We start from the raw sequence: 21493 nt of genomic DNA, 5'->3' as shown, positions 1-21493 counted from the left end.
GGAGGGAGGACAGGGGAAGAGAAGGGGGCTTACGGGACTTTCGGGGAGTGGGGGGGGGGGCTAGAAAAGGGGAAATCATTTGAAATGTAAATAAATTATATCAAATAAAAAAAAAGACAAAAAAAAAAAAAAAAAAAAAAAAAGAAAGCAGGCTGAGCATGCCACGGGGAGCAAGCCGGTAAACAGCGCCCCTCCATGGCCTTTCCTGACCACAAGTTCCTGCCCTGCATGAGATCCTGCCCTTACTCACTTCCTTTGATGATGAACTGTTACATGGAACTGTGAGTGAAACAAACCCTTTCTTCCCCAAATTACTTTTGGTAATGGTGTTTTGTCATAGCAATAGTAACATCAACTGAGACAAGTTGATAAAAAGGTAGTCGGATATTGCTGTTACAGACCTGACCATGTGCTATTTTGGGAAGGATTGTGGAAAGACTTTGGAACTACGGGCTAGAAAATCCATAAGTATTGAGAGCTCAGTGAGTTGCTCTGTAGGAACTTGAAAAATAAGAATTTTGAGAGCAGGGCAGATGATGGAGGCCTGGATTGTGAAGTTTCAGGGGGAAGCAAAGACTCTATTGGGCCTTTTGTGTAAGAAATTTGTAGTTGTGGTTAGCTGGGGCTGAAGAATTAGCTGTGATTGACAAGATCAGACTACTGAAGTGAAACTTTTGCTTTGCTGAGATACTTTATGCTAGTCAGATGGAACTGAGAAATTAGTGGTGATTAAGAAGAGATCAGCATTACTGAGGTGAAATCTTCTGAAAAGCGTTTCCTGGGAATCAGCACAGAGGAACTGTACCAGGCCTGGAAGCTGAACTTGATGGTGTAAAATTTACCCAGGTAGTACTGGTTTTGAAGGTATAAAGGGAGCATGGTGAGTGGCTGATTGTGGCAGTATAGGCAGGGTGGAGTTTCTGAAGAGAGCTCAGGAGTGACTATTGGTCAAAGTGCAGCTCCAAGGCAGCAGAAGTCCCCAGCAGGTTTGGAGATGCCAGTACCATGGGATGATCACCAAGGACAGCAGCAGCAGTGGCATGGAGCCAGCCTAGAAGACAAGCTGTGTGTGCTGCAGAGGGCTGAGCTGGAGAAGAGACCCAAACTCCTTGGAGGAGCCCAGAAGTCTGTGAGTGAATCGTAGACAATTGGGCACTGAGTTATTTACATTATTTACATTTGGTTTTGCTTTGTTCAGATTGTGACTGTGCCCTGATTCCTCCCTCATGAAGAAAGGATTTAACTTAATTTTCATTTCTACAGAGCCCATAGCCTGTGAGGCTTTGTAATAAATCTCCTTTCTCTATATAGAGACAGAGATTCACTCTATAAATTCTGTTACTCTAGAGAACTCTGACTAATACAGTACAAGTGGATTAACCAAGTACTAGAACTTTTTCCTGAGGATTGTTGGGAAGAGAAAATGGTCAGAACGCTGCTGGCACATTCAGGTGCTTGGTAAATATTATCAGTGGTGAGTCTGCTCGTGCTGTTGTTAGTGGTGGTGGTGGTGGTGGTGGTGGTGGTGGTGGCGGTGGTGGTGGTGATGGTGGTGGTGGTAAAGAAAGAACACTTAAGGCCTAGAAGTCTGCTCCCAAACTCTATTGACTCTGCCTACCAGGCAAATACATTCTCAAGAAATACCTCAGTGTGACCTGTATTTCTCCACATGACATTTCTTCTACCAAGACTGAATTGGTTGCAGAAGTTTTAAAGCATACTCTCAGCTCTCACTTTTTCCTCATAGAAACTACCTCCAGGAGCTGTTATGGAGCAATATATTTGGGAAGTTGGAAATATTTGGCTGGGCTACAAAAGTGAGCAGGCATCTGTTGGCTTTGGGTGCCTTTGCACAGGGAAGCCTTGTAGCCCTTCCTTTTGATGACTTGGGGCTGGTGATTTTTCTTTCCTCTGTTTTGTGATCCAGGAAAGCTCACTGCTGTGCAGGCTGCACAGACTGGTGCTGGGTTGTTCTGTTAGCTGATGATGTTCCAATAGTGTGTGTGTGTGTGTGTGTGTGTGTGTGGTGTGCTTCAGGAGTCAGTGACTCACTGACATCTGTGTCAGGCAGTTATTTTTAGTACATTTCGCCCCACACACATGTCTCCAGGATGTTTTTCTCTTTTTGTCTCTGATCAATGCTTCTGTGTAAGTGACATACAAAGTGTTGTACCTGAGCCCTCTGTAGCTTTTGTCTTTCTTATACTACTAGAATGGTCACATGAAGGTACAGAGATGATTTTTCTCAGTATTAGATGGATTCTTTTGATTTTGGCATCAGTGTTACACATTAAAACAGGCTATTGGAAGTACAAACACATTCATATATCTATATCTATATCTACATACAGAAATACCATATGTGGATTATTTACATATATGCTTTGTATTATCAATATTACATTAATGTTTGAGTATGCATCTAAAAGATATAGCTTTGTTTATAAATAGACACCTAAGTGAGCATATTAGAGGTAAAATTTATAGATTTCATAAAACAGTACAACTTTCTATTTTATACTTAGCAGTTTTATTTATTCTAAGTGTCTGGAATGTGAATATATATCCCCACTTGTCTATAACACATGTGTGGAAAAGAATATTTTAGCCACCAACCCTCGGCCCTCACTTGGTGAATGCTTCTCTTCTTGACTGGGAGAAAGCTGCACTGTGTCACAGCAGCTGACACCTTACAATCTGTGCAATAATGCAGGCAGTTTGGATCAGGCTCTGTGAAAGCTGGCAGTGAACTGGGCATGCTCACTGTAAACTCTGAGCACACTCACTGTGAGCTCTGGTTCATTCAGTAGAACTCCTACAATCAAAAACCATGGGAATTAGGCTTCTGACTGATTTAAGAGAGAACATGTTTCTATCTCTGCTCTCTTTCTCTTAAACATGCAAGCTTTGTCATTAAGCTATCAATATGTTTTATAAAGTGTGGGTATGTAGTTGCACATGCACACAGATATTCACTGTCTTCTAAGTGCAGCTCCAGTGCTTACCAGGCCTTCCATCCACCAGCTTAAAGAATAAGGCCTTTTGATGACTACAACTGCCATCATGCAATGCTGTTAGTCCACACTAAGCTTCAGTAACACGGGGCTAGCCTTAGGAAGACCAGCCCACTGCACCATCCCAAACCCTAGAGTTCTGTTTTCATGGATACACTGGTGCCTGATGGCATGCTATTAAGATGCTTGGATAGGCACTCCCTGCAAAGGCATATACATCCTTACAACTAAAGCTATGCCGTGAAGTATACTTTATACCCAACATAGTGCTCTCGTGGGAGACTTGGAATAACAAGAGTTAAACTGCATAGCCAAGTTGTCTTGCTGTGCCTTATCTTTGGAAAACCCATATTGAGGTAAAATTGTACCTGTCTCTGAGTCAGCAGTGATGACAGAGAAGAAAATCACCTGGGGATTTAGCCGGCTGTGCAGGGTGGAGGCTGCCTAACAATTAGCCATGGTTTAGTTGATTACTGTCAGAGCTGAAGACTGTCTGAAACCCAAATGACAACTGCTTTTAATCTGTGGGAACTCTGTTCTTCTGTGAAATTTGTTTAATGTAGCTTCACCTCAGAGAGGATGCTGGGAAACTCACACTTTCTAGCTAGAGACAAACTTGACCGAAAGGGACAGAGTTAATGTGATCACACAGTCCCTCCCCACTTAAGCATTTCTGCCCCTCTTTCTTCTGAGGTTGAACTCAGGCTGTTTCTGCCATCATGTGCCCAGAACATGAACACGTGGCCCTGTGAATATGACTCTGTGTGTACTAAGAACCTGGGCTGTGAAATAACTGGGAGTCATTCCATGGTTGCATCCTTCCTGGCCTCCTCCATTTGTAAATGCAATAACACCCAGAAAAGTCCTCTGCTCCCAAATGCTTCTATTAACCTGTCCTTCTCTAGAAGTGCCTTCCTCTTAGGTTAAAATGTAGATCTTCCCAAATGTGTTCAGTTGGTACTCATGTCTAGTAGGTCCTATGACCTCCAACGATTTAGACAGGCTGACAGAAAAATAATGTGGAATAAGTGCATTTTCTCTGCACCTATTTCCTGGCTTACAGTTCCTAAAGGCACTTACTGTGTTCACTGTAGTGAAGCTGTGGCTTTGTATGTTAATGGGATGACTAAGGTGAAAAGTCCAGAGGTAGATCCAGGACAGGGCTGGCTACCAGAAATGTCAAGGTAGGATTAGAATCTTAGACTCATCCCTACCTCTGGGGGTCTGAAGGTAAATCTGAACTCACAGAAACAATGATGTAATTGATCATTGCCTATATAATAAACTGACTTGTTTCGGAGAGTTGCCTGCTGGTTGGACACAGGGTGTTCCCTGCACGATGGGAGTCTCTTTTTTGCCATGTACCTTGCACTGTCTGTCTTTTGCATCTGGATCTTCATCACCATCATTTATAAAATGCCTTACAATAAATCAGCCAACATATATAAAGCATTTCCCTGAGCTATTTCAGCTGCCTTGGCAATTTTATTGAGCCCAAAGAGTAGGTTGTGTGGGGGTCCCTAAATTTACGGCTAACTGATCAGAAGCATTGGAGCAGCCAGAGACTGAGATAAGCATCTGCAATGAGCAATGCCAGTCTTGTGGGACTGCATGATTTACGTGTGGTCCTGACACTGTCACAAAGTAGACTGTGGAATGAAATAGAGGCCATTGAGCTGATGTCCATGTGGGAATTGGTTGGGAGGAAGATATACTACCATGAACACACTGTCAGAAGTACTATTGTGCTCATTATTGTGAATTTAAATGGGGGGAAAGGACTTCAAAATATTGCTAGTCTGAAGAACAGTAAAATAGTTTATATAAGTAAAGAGTAACCTCGGAGCAGAGGCTGGGAAATGTTAGACAAGGAACCACAGTAGAAGGGGTTACCACTTCGTGGGTGCTATAGAAAGCACACTCGTTGCTCTTACACTAGGAGGAGAGGTTATCCTTCCAGTTGGTGCAGTTACAACAGCAGTTGATAGTATGACAGCATCAAGAGTATGGTAAATGGGAGGAAGAAAATAAAGGAATGGTATGATGCTCACTTTCTACACTGTCACTGTTCTTTTCAAAGATGTTTCCAGTGGGGTAGGGGCAGAGCATCATGGGATTTGGCCCCATTCTCTATCTCTGTTCTTTGGATTCTTAAAGCTGCCTGCAGTGAATCAGGATTTGGACCTAATCAGTTCAGAGTAAGTCTCATTACCCCCATGCCTGTTATTCTGCAAACAGGCTCAGACATCTCCAGAGCTGGATGTTGCTTTGTTGTCTTGGAAACAGTTGTGTTTGCCCTTTTAGAGACAAGCAGAAAGGCTGTGCGCCTGAAAAATAAAATCTCCATTTTGCTAATTTTAGTTGCTGTGCTGAAGGTATTAAGCTTCTTTGGTCTTGTGAGACCTAGTTCTCCAAAGCAAACACTTACAGTTAGAGACAGTAGGGGCAAGCTTAAACCTACTTCAGTCATCCTTCTGAGATGCTACTATAAACCATTTACTGTGGAAGGCCCTTTTTGGCAGTCAATTTTGTGATGCTATAACAGAACTCCTGAGACTGGTAATTTATAAAGAAGAGAACTCTGTTTTCTTGCAGTTTTGGAAGCTGAGGTATTCAAGAACAGAGTTCTGGCATTGGTGTACAGTGAGGGCCTCCTTCTTACATCAACACATGGAAGAAACCAGCAGACAAGAGAGCAAGCTACCATTTCTATCAAGGTGTTTGATAAGGGCACCACATTCTACTAACATGAAAGAGGTCCCTGTGCCCACCACACCTCTTAAAGAGCCTGACTTTTGGTACTCTCCCATTAAGTGCACCTGGATTGTAGAGAGATCATAGTCAACCCATTGCTTCTTTCTTATGGCAAATGAGCAGAAATATGGAATTAATTCTGTCAAAATGCACAGGTCAGACAACCTGACTTCATCACAAGCAGATTTACCTAATAAATATGGCATTATCTTTGGCATATGAATTTTGTGCTGACTGAATCATGTATGTAATTCACACTCACATGCCCTTTCCCAACTCCTTTATCAACCATACAATTTGGGGCCTGTAAATTATCTTAAAAGTCTAAGAGATTTAAAGGCATAAATATAAAGTATAAGAATAAGAATTCTAATCTTTGAACTTCTTGTTGTCTTATGATTTCATAGCATATAAAAAGGAACACTGGGGTGAGATTTGACATGGGTGTTTTTTCAAAGCTTCCCAGGTGAATAGTGATGCACTCCCTAGTCTAGACGAAGAAGGATTAATTGGCTGCCCTCAAAGCCAAACTTTATGATCTTGCTTAGGGCTGTGTCAACATCCCTTCCAAGTCTGTGATGATGCAGAACTTAGGACCTCATGCTGAACCAACTGAACTAGAATCTGCATTTTCCTGAGACACTGGGATCTTCCTGAAGGGCATACATTTTTGAGGAGACCCGCTCTTCATGCTGCCCTCCACAGCTTGGTTCTGCATTTGAAGCCCAAGGCTAAGCCTCACCTGTTCTCTTTCCACTATGACTCAGAAGCTTTGCCAGAGACACTAGGAGCCTGCTCAGTGGATACACACATTTTCTTCCATGTGTCATATCTTCCAGAGTTGTGCAAATACGGGCTCTTGATGAGTTGCATAATTGAGAGAATCAACTTAATTCGTAATAATTAGGTAAAAATATATTCTCCATCATAGAAGAGAAGTGAGATCTAAGACTCTACATGTACTGTGTGTGTTTGGGCTACTTGTCCATGCCAAGTATGACAACCGTAGAAAGCCATCTGCCTCCAGTTAGAGTCTTACACAGTTCTAGTCTCCTTTCCCTTGGCTCCTGGGGAATCCTTTCTGGGAGTTGGATTATGGAAGGAACCTTGTCTCTGTCTTTATTTCTGCTTCTTGTTCTCCCTGGGTCCATTTCTTCTTTGCATCTCTGACTGCTAGCCTGGTCTGATTGTCCCTTCTTTTCCACTCTGCCTTTCACCTGTCTCTCTTGACACACCTCGATACAGCTCCACTTCCCGACATTGTCTGAAGTGTTTTACAATGTACTAATAGGTTAGTACCATATGCTGTCCCCACACTCTTACCTTTGCACCCTGCTCTTTCTCCTCTAGAATGCAGTTTCTTCTAGGCAGTCTTTTTCTTTTTCTGCTCAGTCCGACCCCCCTTTATTCCATTGAAACTTTTCCCTTGAGGTCTTTTCATAGACCCATGATTGGATAACTCCATCCCTTAGCCTCTCTTTGGATTGTTGCATAACTGCAATGGAAGCGAGTCATACTTCTTTAGTAACTAGTCAGAGAAGCATTCAAGAGCATAACCTGCACGAGCTACATCCATAGCATGTACTCAGCCATGATATGAATGTGTGTGTGGCTTTCTTCATTCCTCTTACACGATGAAAGAGGGAAAAAAGAATGCTGGACTCTGAATGACCATCAACAGCGTACTTAAGCTCTATGTCTAATGTTAATCATCTAATCATCTATTTTAAAAAAAAATTAAAATAGTGGTTCTCAACCTGTAGGTCATGACCTCTTTGTAGGGTTCACCTAAAACCATTGGAACACACAGATATTCACATTGCAATCCATAACAATAGTAAAATTACAAAATTATTTTATGTCTGGGGGTCATTGTAACATCACAAAGTGTATAAAAGGGTTGCAGCAATATGAAGAAGGCTGAGAAGCACTGGGCTAGAGCCAGTGTCCTCTGTTTTTCTCCCAGAAGCTCTATTTCTGTTGATATCTGGCAGCTAGTGCTTTTGACAGGACTGACTGTTTCAGAGCCCACTTTAACCAGAGCATGGCATATCCTATACGTGAACAATGAGGTCATCAGATTATTTCTAAATTTTAGAAAGAGCTGACTGGCATTATCACTGTTAGGTGGGTTAGCTCCACTAAGCAGACTAGGCAAAGAGATCATGACTCATTCAACAAATATTTGCCAAGTAGCTACCTTGCTCGAGCCATGGTGTTGTGCCTCAGTGAGCTACCTACCACTCAAGACTAGACGGGGAGATGGACAGGGAAACCAGCCATTCTAGGACACAGTGATTTGTTCTGTAACACAGCATGTCCCTAAACACTAACCAGCCTAGAGGGAGTGCCTAGTATGGTTTGGGGATTATTGGAAGGGTGACGTTTCCGGTGAATGCTCCACAGTAGAGAAAAATAGCAGAGAGAAAGAGTGATGCAAATGAATGTAGACGGACAGACGGACAATGTACAGGGAAAGGAAGGGAGTCCTAAGACTGCACAAAAGCACAACAAATCTGCATCCCAGGCTTCATACTTCAGTTCTGCCAACAAGCCCATTTCCAGTCCTCAGCCTGGCCTCTTGAAGATTTTCTGGGAATTGTGAGTGACTGCCCCAGTCCTCATATTTCTGGAAGGCCTCTTTTTCCCACCATCCCTAATGCTTTTCATGACCATTCATTATTTCTCCTGAGTCCCTGCCAGCTGGACCTGTGGGAAGGGCACAAAGGAGCAGGGTGGCTTCTGAGTTATCCCAGAGGCCCTCTTCCCACTCTACTTCATGTAACTTGGCTTTGAAAGGATAACCACTAAGAACTGGGCTTTTTTTTTTTTATCACTAGTGGCTTCCTTTACTAAGAAATGTGAGCCCTGTAGATATGAAGAACAATTGGTGAATGGCTCTGAGGTTTCTTGATTATAAAGGAACGAGGAGGTGAATAATAATGTTATTACTTTCTGTTCCAGAAATAATTTCTATAAAAAGAAAGGTAAGTAATTTCCAGTCTTCCTTCCAGACTGGCTTATGGGCATATTTACCATGAATGTTACAGTCCTTTGGGTGCACATAATTATGGTGTTTTGTGACTAGTTATCCCTCACTTCAGTTTGTTGTGGAACCACACTTTGCTCGGGCACAAAGCAGCCAGGAGTCAGAGAGCTGACGATGACCCTGAGTTCATAAGGCAGGGAAAAAAATCTCTAAAACACCAATTGAACCACATACATGTAGAAATTTAATTTTGTTAATGAGGATCTTCATGTTAGAACAACCTCTGAAATGGATCAGACAGCTAGATGCTTCCATGTAAGAGATTCAGCGAGCACACAGAGCTCTAGACAACTGTGTGAGACAACAGGTCTCACTCTGGAGGAAGACCGGCATGGTCCCAAGGGTATCCATAGCTATCCCAAGATGCTGAAGGTTAATAGGCTAATGTCCTTATGTACATTATGTCCATAAGTCCATCTATTGTCTTTTTGAACTACCTGTGCCCAGCCCAAATGTAGGGCTTTCCTGATAGTTGTGTGGGGATTCTTACATGAAAATCTCAGCTCTAGTTAGAGGACAGTGAATTATCTGTGATATCAACTATTTCTTAAAATAAAAAAAGCATGTTCTTCTAACAGTATAGACATTTTGGGGAGCAGTGTTCTATATGGAAGGAGTTAGAAGACAGTTACAGACACTTCCTTTCCTATACCTGCCCTTCCCAGAAGTAACAACTTATGTCAGCATAGTGCATTCACTACTATAAATAAGTGACTCTAAGAATCAGCTACTAGCCAACATCTGCAGCCGAGGTATCTACAGATTTTTCCTAATCTTTTTCTGCTCTAAGATCTCATCATGGACATTGTGTACATGAAGTCATTTTGTGTTTGTGTTCTGCTCTGTGCTGTTCTCTTAAGTTTTCCTAATTTTGATGACCTTGAATGTTTTTGAAGGATTCTTCTGACAGACATTTTTGTTTTAATGTACCCCTTAGGCCAGTGAGATGACTCAGTGGGTGTGATGGTTTGTATATGATTGGCCCTGGGAGTGGCACTATCAGGAGGTGTGGCCTTGTTGGGTAGGTGTGGCCTTGCTGGAGTAGGTGTATTCATTGTTAATGTGGGCTTTAAGACCCTCATTGTAGCTGCCTGTTTGACTTTGGAATAAGATGTAGAACTCCTCCTACACCATGCCTGCCTGGACACTGTCATGCTCCCATCATGATGATAATGGACTGAGCACATGTAAGCCAGCCCTAATTAAATGTCCTTATAAGAGTTGTCTTGGTCATGGTGTCTGTTCACAGCAGTAAAACCCTAATTAAGACAGTGGGTAAAGATGTTTTTTTGCTAAGACTCATGACTTGTGTTTGATATTCAGAACTCAGAGTAATAGGGAAAGAACTGGCGTCCATGAGTTGTCCTCTAGTCTCCACGTAAGAACTATGGCAAGCATGTATGGGAATGCACGGCATGCACACAAATGCACACAAATACACACACACACACACACACACTGAATAAATCCAATAACTTTTTAAAATAAAAATTCCATCTTTTAGAATTTATATGTTTCTTTTCATTGTAAGACTAGGGCTGACTGAACAATAAAAAGTCAAGTTCATTAATACTTTATTTGATAACAAGCATCTCTGCTCCTTTAAGAAAAAAGCCTTCTCTATTAAGGTCATGAAAAACAAACAAACAAACAAAAAGACAGAGACCATGAGCTTTTGGGAGAAAGACCACCTGCATATTTACGATACAAGTTCACTATGTCCTGTCAGGTATACCAACAATACAACACATACTGCTGCTAATGTTGGCCTTGATTGCCTATCAGGTACACACTGCCAACACAATGTGCTGCTGTGAATGCTGGTCTTGATTGCCTGGTGGAGGAAGCACTCATGAGGTTTCTGTCCTACTGTGTTACTCTCTCCCCATTTCCATATTGCTCTCTGGAAGGAAGCTACTCTGCTTTGCCTAGGGAAGGAAAAGGGAGTTCTGCATACTCCTCTGAAGTGGAGAACCAGCACAAATTATTTCAGATCCTCTGAATGAGTTGTTTGGCTTTTGTGTCTCATTCATTAGCATTATCAATCATTTGTCTCTACCATTATAGATTCATAGGCACTTCTATTTTCTTTCTTTTCCTTTATTGGATATTTTCTTTAGTTATATTTCAAAAATTATTCCCTTTCCTGGGTTCCCCTCTGAAAACACCCTATCCCATCTCCCTCTCGCCCTGCTCACCAACCCACCCACTCCCGCTTCCCTTTGCTGGCATTCCCCTATCCTGGGATATTGAGCCTTCTCAGGACCAAAGGCCTCTCCTCCCTTTGATGTCCAACAAAGCCATCCTCTGCCACATATGAAGCTGGATCCATGGGTCCTCTTTGGTTGGTAGTTTAGTCTCTGGGAGCTCCGGGGGTACTGGTTGGTTCATCTTGTTATTCCTCCTATGGGGCTGCAAGCGCTCCTTGGGTCCTTTCTCTAGCTCTTCCATGGGGGACCTTGTGCTCAGTCCAATGGTTGACTGAGAGCACCTACCTCTGTATTTGTCAGGTACCTGCAGAGCCCCTCAGGAGACAGCTATATCAGGCTCCTCTTAGCAAGTACTTGTTGGCATCCACAATAGTGTCTTAGTTTGGTGACTGTATATGGGACGGAACCCCAGGTAGGGCAGAATAACAGCCAGAAGCTGGAAAGAACCCAGATGTCCCTCAACAGAGGAATGGATACAGAAAATATGGTACATTTATACAATGGAGTACTACTCAGCTATTAAAAACAATGAATTCATGAAATTCCTAGGCAAATGGATGGAACTAGAAAATATCATCCTGATTGAGGAAACCCAAACACAAAAGGACATACACACTATGCACTCACTGATAAGTGGATATTAGCCCAGAAGCTTGGAATACCTAAGATACAAAATTCACAGATCAAACAAAGCTCAAGAAAAAGAAAAAAACTAAGTATGGATACTTTGGCCCTTCTTAGAAGGTGGAACAAAATACCCATGGGAGGAGATACAGAGACAAAGTGTGGAGCAGAGACTGAAGGAAAGACCTCTATTTTCTTTCTTAAGTGGATCCAGCTTTGGCCACTTGGGCCTTTTCTAGTCAGGCCTGGTATTCCTTTAGTACACCACAGTTCAATGTTTCTGTGACTATTTCCTCGTTTTCTGACTTTGTAAAACACACCTGATTTATGCTGCAGACAGGTTTTCCACTTGTGGGAAATGGTCACCAGTGGACATCTATTTGAAAGCCTCTGCACTCAACCTTTCAGTGAACCTTATCTTCTATACAAGTTGAAACTGAAAATGAGATCACGCTTACAGTGAGAAAGGCCCATGTCCTCACTGCTGGAAGAGTGGCTATGGTCTCAGGTGGCACTATATACAAGTAGGAAGAAGATACCGAAGACAGACAGATGGCTGGACAGAAGAACGGCCAGAAGGGGTTGCAACCATGAGCCAGGCATCTTCTGAGACCAAATGCTGCTGCTTCACTCTCAAGCACTGCTCATTCACAGCTGATAGCAACAGCCAGCCAGCCGGGTCCATCTGCTGACAGGACTTATGAGACAGCCGGTTGTAGACACATTCGGGGACTTTTAGGTTAGAACAGAGTGATAAGTCAGGAGAAGAGTAGACAGGAATCATCTCTGTGGTGTCATGTGCCAACTCAAATTAGCAACTAATGATAACAGATTGTATTTAGCAGATTTTTAATATAAATTAGGTTAATGGTGACACATTTGAAATAGTACACTGAAAAAAAATCAGTTTGTAATACCAAGCTAACAGATGTTGGCATTTTTATTATTAATTATACATTTCATTATCATCTGATTATTGTCAAACATCGTTTGACAGAAAAAAGTATAAATGATTCATACATGTTTGTTGTGATGTTAAAAGGGGGCTGTTTTATTAATGGAATGACTTGAGTCTTCTGATACTATTTTAAAATCCTTAGGTTTAATCAATGGGCAGAATGCTGCACAGCTATTCTCAGTTTAACTGTACTTGCTATTTAGCAGAACTCATCTTCATATCATGGTTCATCTTACCTACCTTAATACAGAGACCACAATGTAGCACAAGTCAGAGAGGCTCAGCAAACACTGCAAAGACATTTCTTGGAGGTGTCCAGAGAGATGCCAGAATGAACATGGTACTTTTGCTCCTGGGAAATGGAATCTTTTTATTTTTCTCCTTTTTTTTTGTCTTATTCCAGCAAAAAGAAACTAAGAACTGGGCAGGACAGACAACCATACAATGAAATTTAAGGTATCATTTCCACCCTTACTCATATTCTGTCGAATCTGCTTATCCAGTGCATACTTGGTGGATAATCTGCTTGTGTTGGCAACACAGCCATTCTGCTCAGGCAGCATCTCCGAGAGGACTTGCTGAACACTGCACACTTCTTAGATATTGTAACGACGCCCTGTGATTCGTATATTCTCTGGGGCTTTTGTGAGACACTGGTTGGTTTCTGGGTTGAAGTGGGTGTCACTGATGGAGTCTATCAAAAGTGATATTCTAGGCAATGGGAACACTGAGGAAAAGGCAGTAGAAGGGTCATAGGAGTGAAAGGACCAGGGAGGCTCCTGTGTATTCTGTCTTCTAGCTACGGCAGGGAAGGAAACTATACCTGTGAAATCTCAGCAACAGAGCTGCCTAAACAAGACTTGAACAGTTCCAATAAGAGTTGACATCCCAACATAGATGAGGAAAGCTCATGGGGCCACACTCTTAGATGAAGAGCTATAGGAAATTAACAACTGCACAGAGAGAGGATTAACTAACCTTACCCATGGATAAACTCCCTGATTGGTCATCCAATATTGAGCGCTCATAGCTCTAGAAACTGAGCAGATTCACAGGTAGTATTTATATATTGAATCATTTATGTGTATATGGACAGAATCTTCTTTTATATTTTGGAGGGTGGTCAGATGTGGGAGGAGTCAGAGGGAGGGAAGAAATCATATAATTATATTTTAATTAAATAAATAAAATAAATCTCTTCTTAAGAAAAGGGCACAGAAGAGGCAGTTTATATTAAGTCACGCCTGCTTTTATTCACTTGCTTTGAAAGAGCCTAAAAAGAAAAACTTTCTGGAAGCGTCTACTCTCAAAGGCTTATTACAGCGTCACACTGGCTTGCTGCCTGCTCTACAATTCCCAGGGTGAACGTCATTCCCATTGGAGAGCTGTAAGATGCTGGTGATGAGATCAGGGTGAAATACTCCTGTTTCCCCGAACACCAGGGAGGGCTCCTGCCATGCAATGCTCTTGGGGAAATGTTGAGTCCTGTACCCACTAAGTGACTTACCATGGAAACATAAACCTGGCTTTAAGCCTGTTGTCAGGTCAGTGGTTGGCTCAGCCAAACACCTGTCTGTGATTCTCAACCAAAGGGGGTGGTGAGGAGGAGCAGAAAGCCTGAAGAGTCAGAGCTGCAGGCCTGTCAGAGCTGCTCTTGGGACAGACACTGTGTGGAGTGGAAGGAATATTATACTATTCAACAACAGTATGTGAGCAGCCTTGGGCAAACTCTAGCAAGGTGGCTGCTGGCTGCTTGCCTTGGAAAGGGTTCATCAAACCATGTCCTCATGTTCCAGAACACAAGCTAAGTTGTTCAGAACCGAAAACGAACTCTGAAGCCTATCTGCCTAAAGCCCTTCACTCAGTACCGTCTCCACTTATGTTTTCACCAATGCTCAACTACCATTTATTTCTTTTATTTTTTCTTTTATTTATTTTTTCTTTTTTTCTTTTCTTTTTTTTTCTTTTTTTAAAATTTATTGATATATTTATTTACATTTCAAATGATTTCCCCTTTTCTGGACCCCCACTCCTCGAAAGTCCCATCAGTCCCCTTCCCTCCCCCTGATTTACCACCCAACCCTTCCCACTTCCCTGTTCTGATTTTGTTTTATACTGCTTCACTGAGTCTTTCCAGAATAAGGGGCCACTCCTCCATTCTTCTTGTACCTCATTTGATGTGTGGATTATGTTTTGGGTATTCCAGTTTTCTAGGTTAATATCCACTTATTAGTGAGTGCATACCATGATTGATCTTTTGAGTCTGGGTTACCTTACTTAGTATGATGTTCTCCAGCTCCATCCATTTGCCTAAGAATTTCATGAATTCATTGTTTCTAATGGCTGAATAGTACTCCATTGTGTATATATACCACATTTTTTGCATCCACTCTTCTGTTGAGGGATACCTGGGTTCTTTCCAACTTCTGGCAATTATAAATAGGGCTGCTATGAACACAGTAGAACATGTATCTTTGTTTACATTCCAAATGATTTCCCTTTTCCGGGTTTCCCCCTCCTCATCTGTCCCATAAACCTTCTTCTCTCCACCCATTCTCCAATCACCTCCCTCCTTTTTCTCTGTCCTGGTACCATTTAAAGAGCACTGTGTCGTCAGCTATGAGGATGTCTACATAGCTCACAGCCAAGGCTGTGAAGTGAAAAATAATAATAATAATTGGGAACTTTTTAACAAGGAAAGACCAGCCAGAAACATCCATAGGAGATTTGTTCTTGTAATACATGGTGGGGAGAGGGTTCAAGGCCTTTTTCATATCATAGGAGCCATCAGCTTGTATCTGTAGTGACAGAGTGGGACAGAACGGAGAATACCAGGTTCTGCTCTGTAGTCCTGAGACATAATGAAATGATAAGACCACAGAGGGGTAAAAGAATGGTTTCTTTTTTTGACCATTGAGGTCAAGAGAGTCTTGGCTTTGACCATGAGATGCTCTTGATGTCAGTCCATGTGAAATCAGCAGAGAAAGTAGCAGTGACAACTGCCATATGCTATTCTCAGGGTGCTGGGTACCCACAGGGGGTGGAGCGCCGAGAATGTCTTAGCCCCGGGGTTAGGGTCAACTTACTGAGGAATTAGAAGAAAGCTTTGTAGATGACCAGAATCCATGCTTGAAGGAGGTGGAATTCCACCAGGGACAGAGAGGGGTATTCTCACACCCTTGTGGTTTTATCTTGATCCATATGTGATCAAAGGAATATTTTAAGGGTAGAGTTAAAATCTGAAATCCCTTAAACCATAATGGAGTAGTCGATTTTTATTGTAATGGTCTTAATTTTTCCTTCTGTGATTTTATTTTTACCGTTATCGTTTAGTGATGTTTTAGTAAATTTTGAAACTCATCATCACTGAAGGCTAACATCTCTGTGTCTCCTAAGTGTTCTGTGGCTATATCAAACCTGTCTGTCAGGTGCATTCCTGTGAAGAGCAAAGCAAATTATGAGGGAAACTAGGTCCTGGTTCATGCTAGGCAAGAGTTCTCACACCAAGATTTATTCCAAACCTTTTCACATTAAAATAGGGTCTCTGTAAGCTGCTTGTGTAGGATTCAAATTTGTGATTTTTGTTTTCTCAGCCCACTGAGTAGGTAGGCCAATAGGCCCATGCATATCATGCTTAGTCAAAACTTTTAACCTTTGGTCAAGATGCAATCTTTATTCACAGTGGCAAGCCTGGCTGACTTCCTGATTCTTACTCAACCCCTAAGTTAGCTAAAACATGTCTAAGACCTGTACTGTCCCTACTGACATGGTTGACTGGTGCTTAAGCTTACCCACTCAACTTTCACTACTCATTTTTGATGTCGTATTGTTGAGGTTATCCACTTCTCTGATGCTCTTCATCACAGATGTGTTTACAATTCAACAGATTTCCCCAAGTTACAGGTTCAGTTCCCCTGCTGCAGATGTTAGTTGTCCGTCACAAGCTCTTGTCACAAGGTGCTTCTAAGAAGTGAAATATTCTAATTATTTATATGTTATGTGTGTTATGGCAATTGAGTACTTTATAAACCCTTTCTGACTTGGGAGAGGTTACCCTTCTAGGTCCAGTCAGGTTGTAGAGACGTTATAAGGCCCAGTAAGGAGCATTTCTTTGAGAGGCAAACTACAACATCTCAAGACACTTCCCTATACTCTTGTCCTCATGCCTAGGAGACATGACATTCTTCTGATTTAGCCATTTTAGGTTCAGGGACCACACACCAGGAAACCAACCCTGAGGCCAATTCTAGATTGTCAATGCACCTTCATTTTTCTTGGGGACCTGACCAATGCTGTGTCCTCATTCTTGCCCTTTGTTGCTCCATCCTCCAGGTGTTTTTCCAAAGGGGCCCTGGTGGGGCTACAAAGACAGCAGAGAGCATGGGGACACTAGAACTCAGGACTCACTAGCTGGCAAGCTCCTTATTTTTCTTGTTGTCTACCACATTCTTCAGAGTGAGCTGCAGGGATGTCCAGCTGGGTACCCTGAGGTTTTTCTAGAGATAAGAAGGGATTAGTCACCAGGAAGATGTCACCAGGATGATATAATGATAAGTGTGGCCCTAGAGGGCAACCTGCAAGCTCAGACTCAAGCTGGAGAGAAACAAAGCAGGGTTAGAGCTGAAGACATCAATGCCTCTGCTTGGTGACTGACAGAACACTGAGTATCAGCAAAGTTCTATAAAATCTGAGGCAGAGTCAACCTTCAGAAGCCAAGAGATTATAGCACCCTACCTGGGAATCACATGCTGCACTTTTGAAGTTGTGTTGCTGGGAGCCACCTCAACAAAGACCGCATTTTTCCTATAACCCAAGTCCCTACAAACATGGAGGGATTGAAATCATTGATGGTTTCTCTGACAAAGGTGAGAAGAAACCAGAAGCCAATAAATGACAGACAAGATAAAAACCTCCAAGTAATTGGAACTTAAACAACAAACCTCCTAATAAGCCACACTCAAATAATAAGCCTTGAGGAAAAAAAATGAAGACACAAAAGTGACTAAAAACAAACACATCAGATTGCGTGGGATATGATGGAATCCAGTGAGAAAAGGAGATATTACAGAAACAAACATTCACAAAGTAAATGAAGGAATGTCTAAAACAGATTCTCTCCCTAACTCAAGAAATAGGAAAAGAGAAACAAAACAAATCCCAAACACAAAACAGCGTAAAGAAGGAAAAAAAAATCAAAGAAATTGAAATAGGAAAATGATATATATAAAATAAATTCAGTAAAACAAAACAAAACAAAACCATCTTCTACAAACATCAAGGATCTTAATAAGACTTTAGCGAGCCTGGCAAACATACAAGGACAAGAGATACCAATAATCAATGTCATGACTACATCGCTAAAATCCCATTGACACTGAAATGATTCCATGCCAAACACATTTCAATGAGAGTGTATTGCTTGCCAATGGTCACTGCTATTAACATGCCATGAATTTTGAGCACTTATCAAGAAGGACACGATTATTATCTGACAGTTCTGGAGAGCCAAACCTTAGCTGGGTTCACCACCTTTCTCTCTGGAGGGAAAGATTCGGCCCCTTGCATTTTCCCGTTTCTCTGTCTTTGCTCTCTGTGTTCCTTGTCTCATGGCCCCTTCTTCTCTTAGAAGCTGAGCATTTCACGTAGGTTGGCACACTGTCTTCTGCTCAGGAGCTTGGCCAAACTGTCCGCAAACTCTCCCCTTTAAGTTTTCTGTGGTTGCATGTACTGTCCTCAAGGATAATGGTTCTATTTCAAACACTTTAAATTCAGCACTTCGGTAAGGCAGCTCATTGCACATAAGGTATTTCCATTTCCTGCTTCCTGAAGTTAGGACATGGGTTACTCTGGGGTGCATTACCCAGGTACTATAGAATAATCTGAAAACTTTATATTTATAAATATGACAATTGAGAGTGAGTGGAATTCAAAACTACAAGCTGCTTAAATGTCATCAAAGATGGTATAGTCTTGCTATTTTAATATTTTATGATTTAATGAGATGGGATGCTTAATGAAAGAGTTTCTGAAAGAGAATTCCAGACTAAAAAATCACCAGTAAGGAGTTATACCAACTTTTAGAGAAAAGTTAACACCAGTTTTCTAAAAATGGCTTCTAGACAGACATACAGGGGTACTCACTACTATCAAGTGATAAGATTGACATTGCTAAATTGTCACAATCAGACCAAGAAAGCATACATTAAAAAACAACAAAAACAAAACTGCATACCAATATTTTGCATAGACAGAAGATACAAAATCCACAAAAGTTTAGTAAATCAAAGCCAGAAATATATGTGAATTATGCACCATGACCATGTGGAATTTATTCTAAGTATGCAAATCTTGTTACATATTCAAAAATAAATCAGTGTAATATACTATACCATAAGGCTAAAGAAAAAAATCACACAATGGTATCAATAAATATAGAAGAATCATTTGACAAAGTCTAGCACCAATTTATGGTCTCAAATGTTCTCCATATAGTAGGAATAAAGAGGAACTTCATTAGTTTGGTATGGATGTCCACAAAACTCTAACAGTTAATATGCATAATATAAAAGGTTACTATGAGAGTGAGAAAATACACTGCTCTTAGAAGTTTTACTCATGTAGAAAGGGAATCTCAGTCACTTCCACAGCCAAGAAAAAGAAATAAAAACATGCCAAGTAGATGAGGCTGGCCCGCTTGCAGAGGAGATAAGTGTCTAGAGATAGTCTCCAACTACCTACAAAGTTTGTAGAATAATGAGTTTAATAAAGTCACATGATCATAATCATTACACAAAAGCAATCTTATTTCTACATAGTTAATAACCAAATACATGAAATCTAGGAATAAAAATGTATATTTACAATTGAGACCTGAAATGGATGAATTTAATAGAATCTACATAAAATCTTCGTGCCAAAATAAAAAGGTATCATGAAAGGAAGACAAAACCTGAACAAAACAAGAGACACCATTGGGTTCAGGAACTGAAAGTCAGGGAAATGAAAATTTTAGATCTCTCCATGGTGGCCCATTGATTCAATATCATTCCTGTCTGGTTTATACAGGAATCTTGTCTTATTCTTTACATCTGTGTGGGGAGCCAAAACATTCTCAAAATAAGAAGTTTAATTACTTCAATGGAGTTAAGATGAGAGTTAGCATTTATTGAGCACTTACTATATTATTTGGCATTTGGCTAGATATCATAGCATATATTCTTAAACATCATAATGAGACAGTGGTTACATACCAATTAATGACAGAAAAGTATGTTAAGAAATTTATCTGTATTTGCTGCAATAATGTCAACATTGTGACAAGGTAACACACAAAAGGAAGGTTTTATTTGGGCTTATGTTCCAGTGTGTTGCAGGACATTTGATCATACTGTGAACCCCAAGATTGTGCTATTTACTGAAAAAAACAACCCCCAAAAAACATAACATTTTTAGCTGTGGTGTGGCTCACCCTTAGCATGAACCTTTGATTCCTCTGGCTGGAATACAGACAGGCGCCTGTTACATACCTTTAAGTCCAAACAGTGAAAGTAGAGTTATTTTGTAGAAGGAAGCACCCATGTTTTAAAGTGATGTCTAATTGAGTGGATGATAAGTGATATATCAGAGAAAGATTTGACAGAGTAGGATATACCAAATTCTCCTGAGGAGAGGAAAAGGAAGCTACTTGAGGGGCATTGCAGAGAGAAGAGAAAGGAGGCAGTTTTACTAGGAAAGTTTTACAGAGACAAGGTGAAGGAAAAACAAGCTAGTCATGGGTGAAGACAGAATGAGCCGGGGAATGAGTAGGAGCCAGAGGATTTGGACAGATTGCCAAAGTTAGTGAGGCCAAGCAGAGCAATTCAGGAGAGGCTGAGAGAGAGAATCCAGGTTGAATCAGTCCGTGTGGAAAGGAGTTTGTGTCAGAATAGCTGAGTTGAATAAGCTAGCCAGAGGTCAGAAAGAATTAGAAAGGGTAAGTTCAGAGACTGAAAACGTTCTAGGCCTAAATTACATTGTACAGAGGCTAGAAGCTTGCAGGACTAGGTCTAGGTTAGCAGACTGATGCAGCAAGTCCTTGAGTTGACAATCATCTACACGGATAAAGGTTACATTGACCAATAGGCATTGATCATGGCAGCACACGGCAGACATGACAACAAGAACAGAAGCTGAGAGCTCACATCTTGATCCATAAGCAGAGAAGGTGAACTAGACATTAGCTCTGAAAGCCCACCTTCAGTGATATTCTTCCTCCAGGAAGACCACCCATCCTCAAACAGTGGCAGCAACTGGAGATGAAGTATTCAAATACAGGCAGCACCGATGAAGGGCATTCACAATCAAACCTCCTTCTCCCAAAGCATAGATGAACCAAACAACATGCAACTGAAATAAGCCAAGGGAAAATGATACATCAAGTAATGCCGTAATCAGTGGTGTGGTTGCTGTGAGTAGAACATGACATACTGTTTTACAGTAAAAGACACATACATAGAAGGAGTATTATATAAAATAACTATAAGTACTATGATAAATGCACAGACTAGCATAGTAGTTATTATGTTGAGTATTGTCTACCATACACTATACTTTCATACAAGTAGTAGCAAGTGGGCTTATTTATACTAAGTACATGGCACTAAGATGTTCTCTTGTCGAAAACATCACTCAACAATAGGATTTTTCAGCTTCATTGTAATTCCACAGGTTCTACTTCTGTAGTATATTATCAAACACAATGTCACAAGCACATGGCTGTCCTGGGAACAGCAAGTGTTGAAATGAAAGCAAGGCGGACCTAGCTTAGTGGAGGCACACAGAGCTGGGCTCCTAACACTGATCAAACTGGAAAAAATGCGGGAACACAGGGCAGTGCGGTCAGCTG

The 21493-nt window shown here is 41.3% G+C and overlaps 1 long non-coding RNA gene across 1 annotated transcript in view; it reads left to right on the top strand.

The window, feature by feature from the left end:
- Window positions 1-696: 696 nt before the first annotated feature.
- LOC127685833 (uncharacterized) overlaps window positions 697-21493 on the top strand; it is a 258463-nt gene continuing 237666 nt past the window's right edge. Inside the window, exon 1 of the long non-coding RNA XR_007977931.1 lies at window positions 697-1129. This is a non-coding gene — a long non-coding RNA (uncharacterized LOC127685833). The remainder of the gene's footprint in view (window positions 1130-21493) is intronic.

This window comes from Apodemus sylvaticus, chromosome 5 (genome assembly GCF_947179515.1).
Source record: "Apodemus sylvaticus chromosome 5, mApoSyl1.1, whole genome shotgun sequence".
Taxonomy (NCBI): domain Eukaryota; kingdom Metazoa; phylum Chordata; class Mammalia; order Rodentia; family Muridae; genus Apodemus; species Apodemus sylvaticus.
The sequence above is the reverse complement of the archived record's forward strand: the minus strand, read 5'-3'. Positions and strand labels throughout refer to the sequence as shown.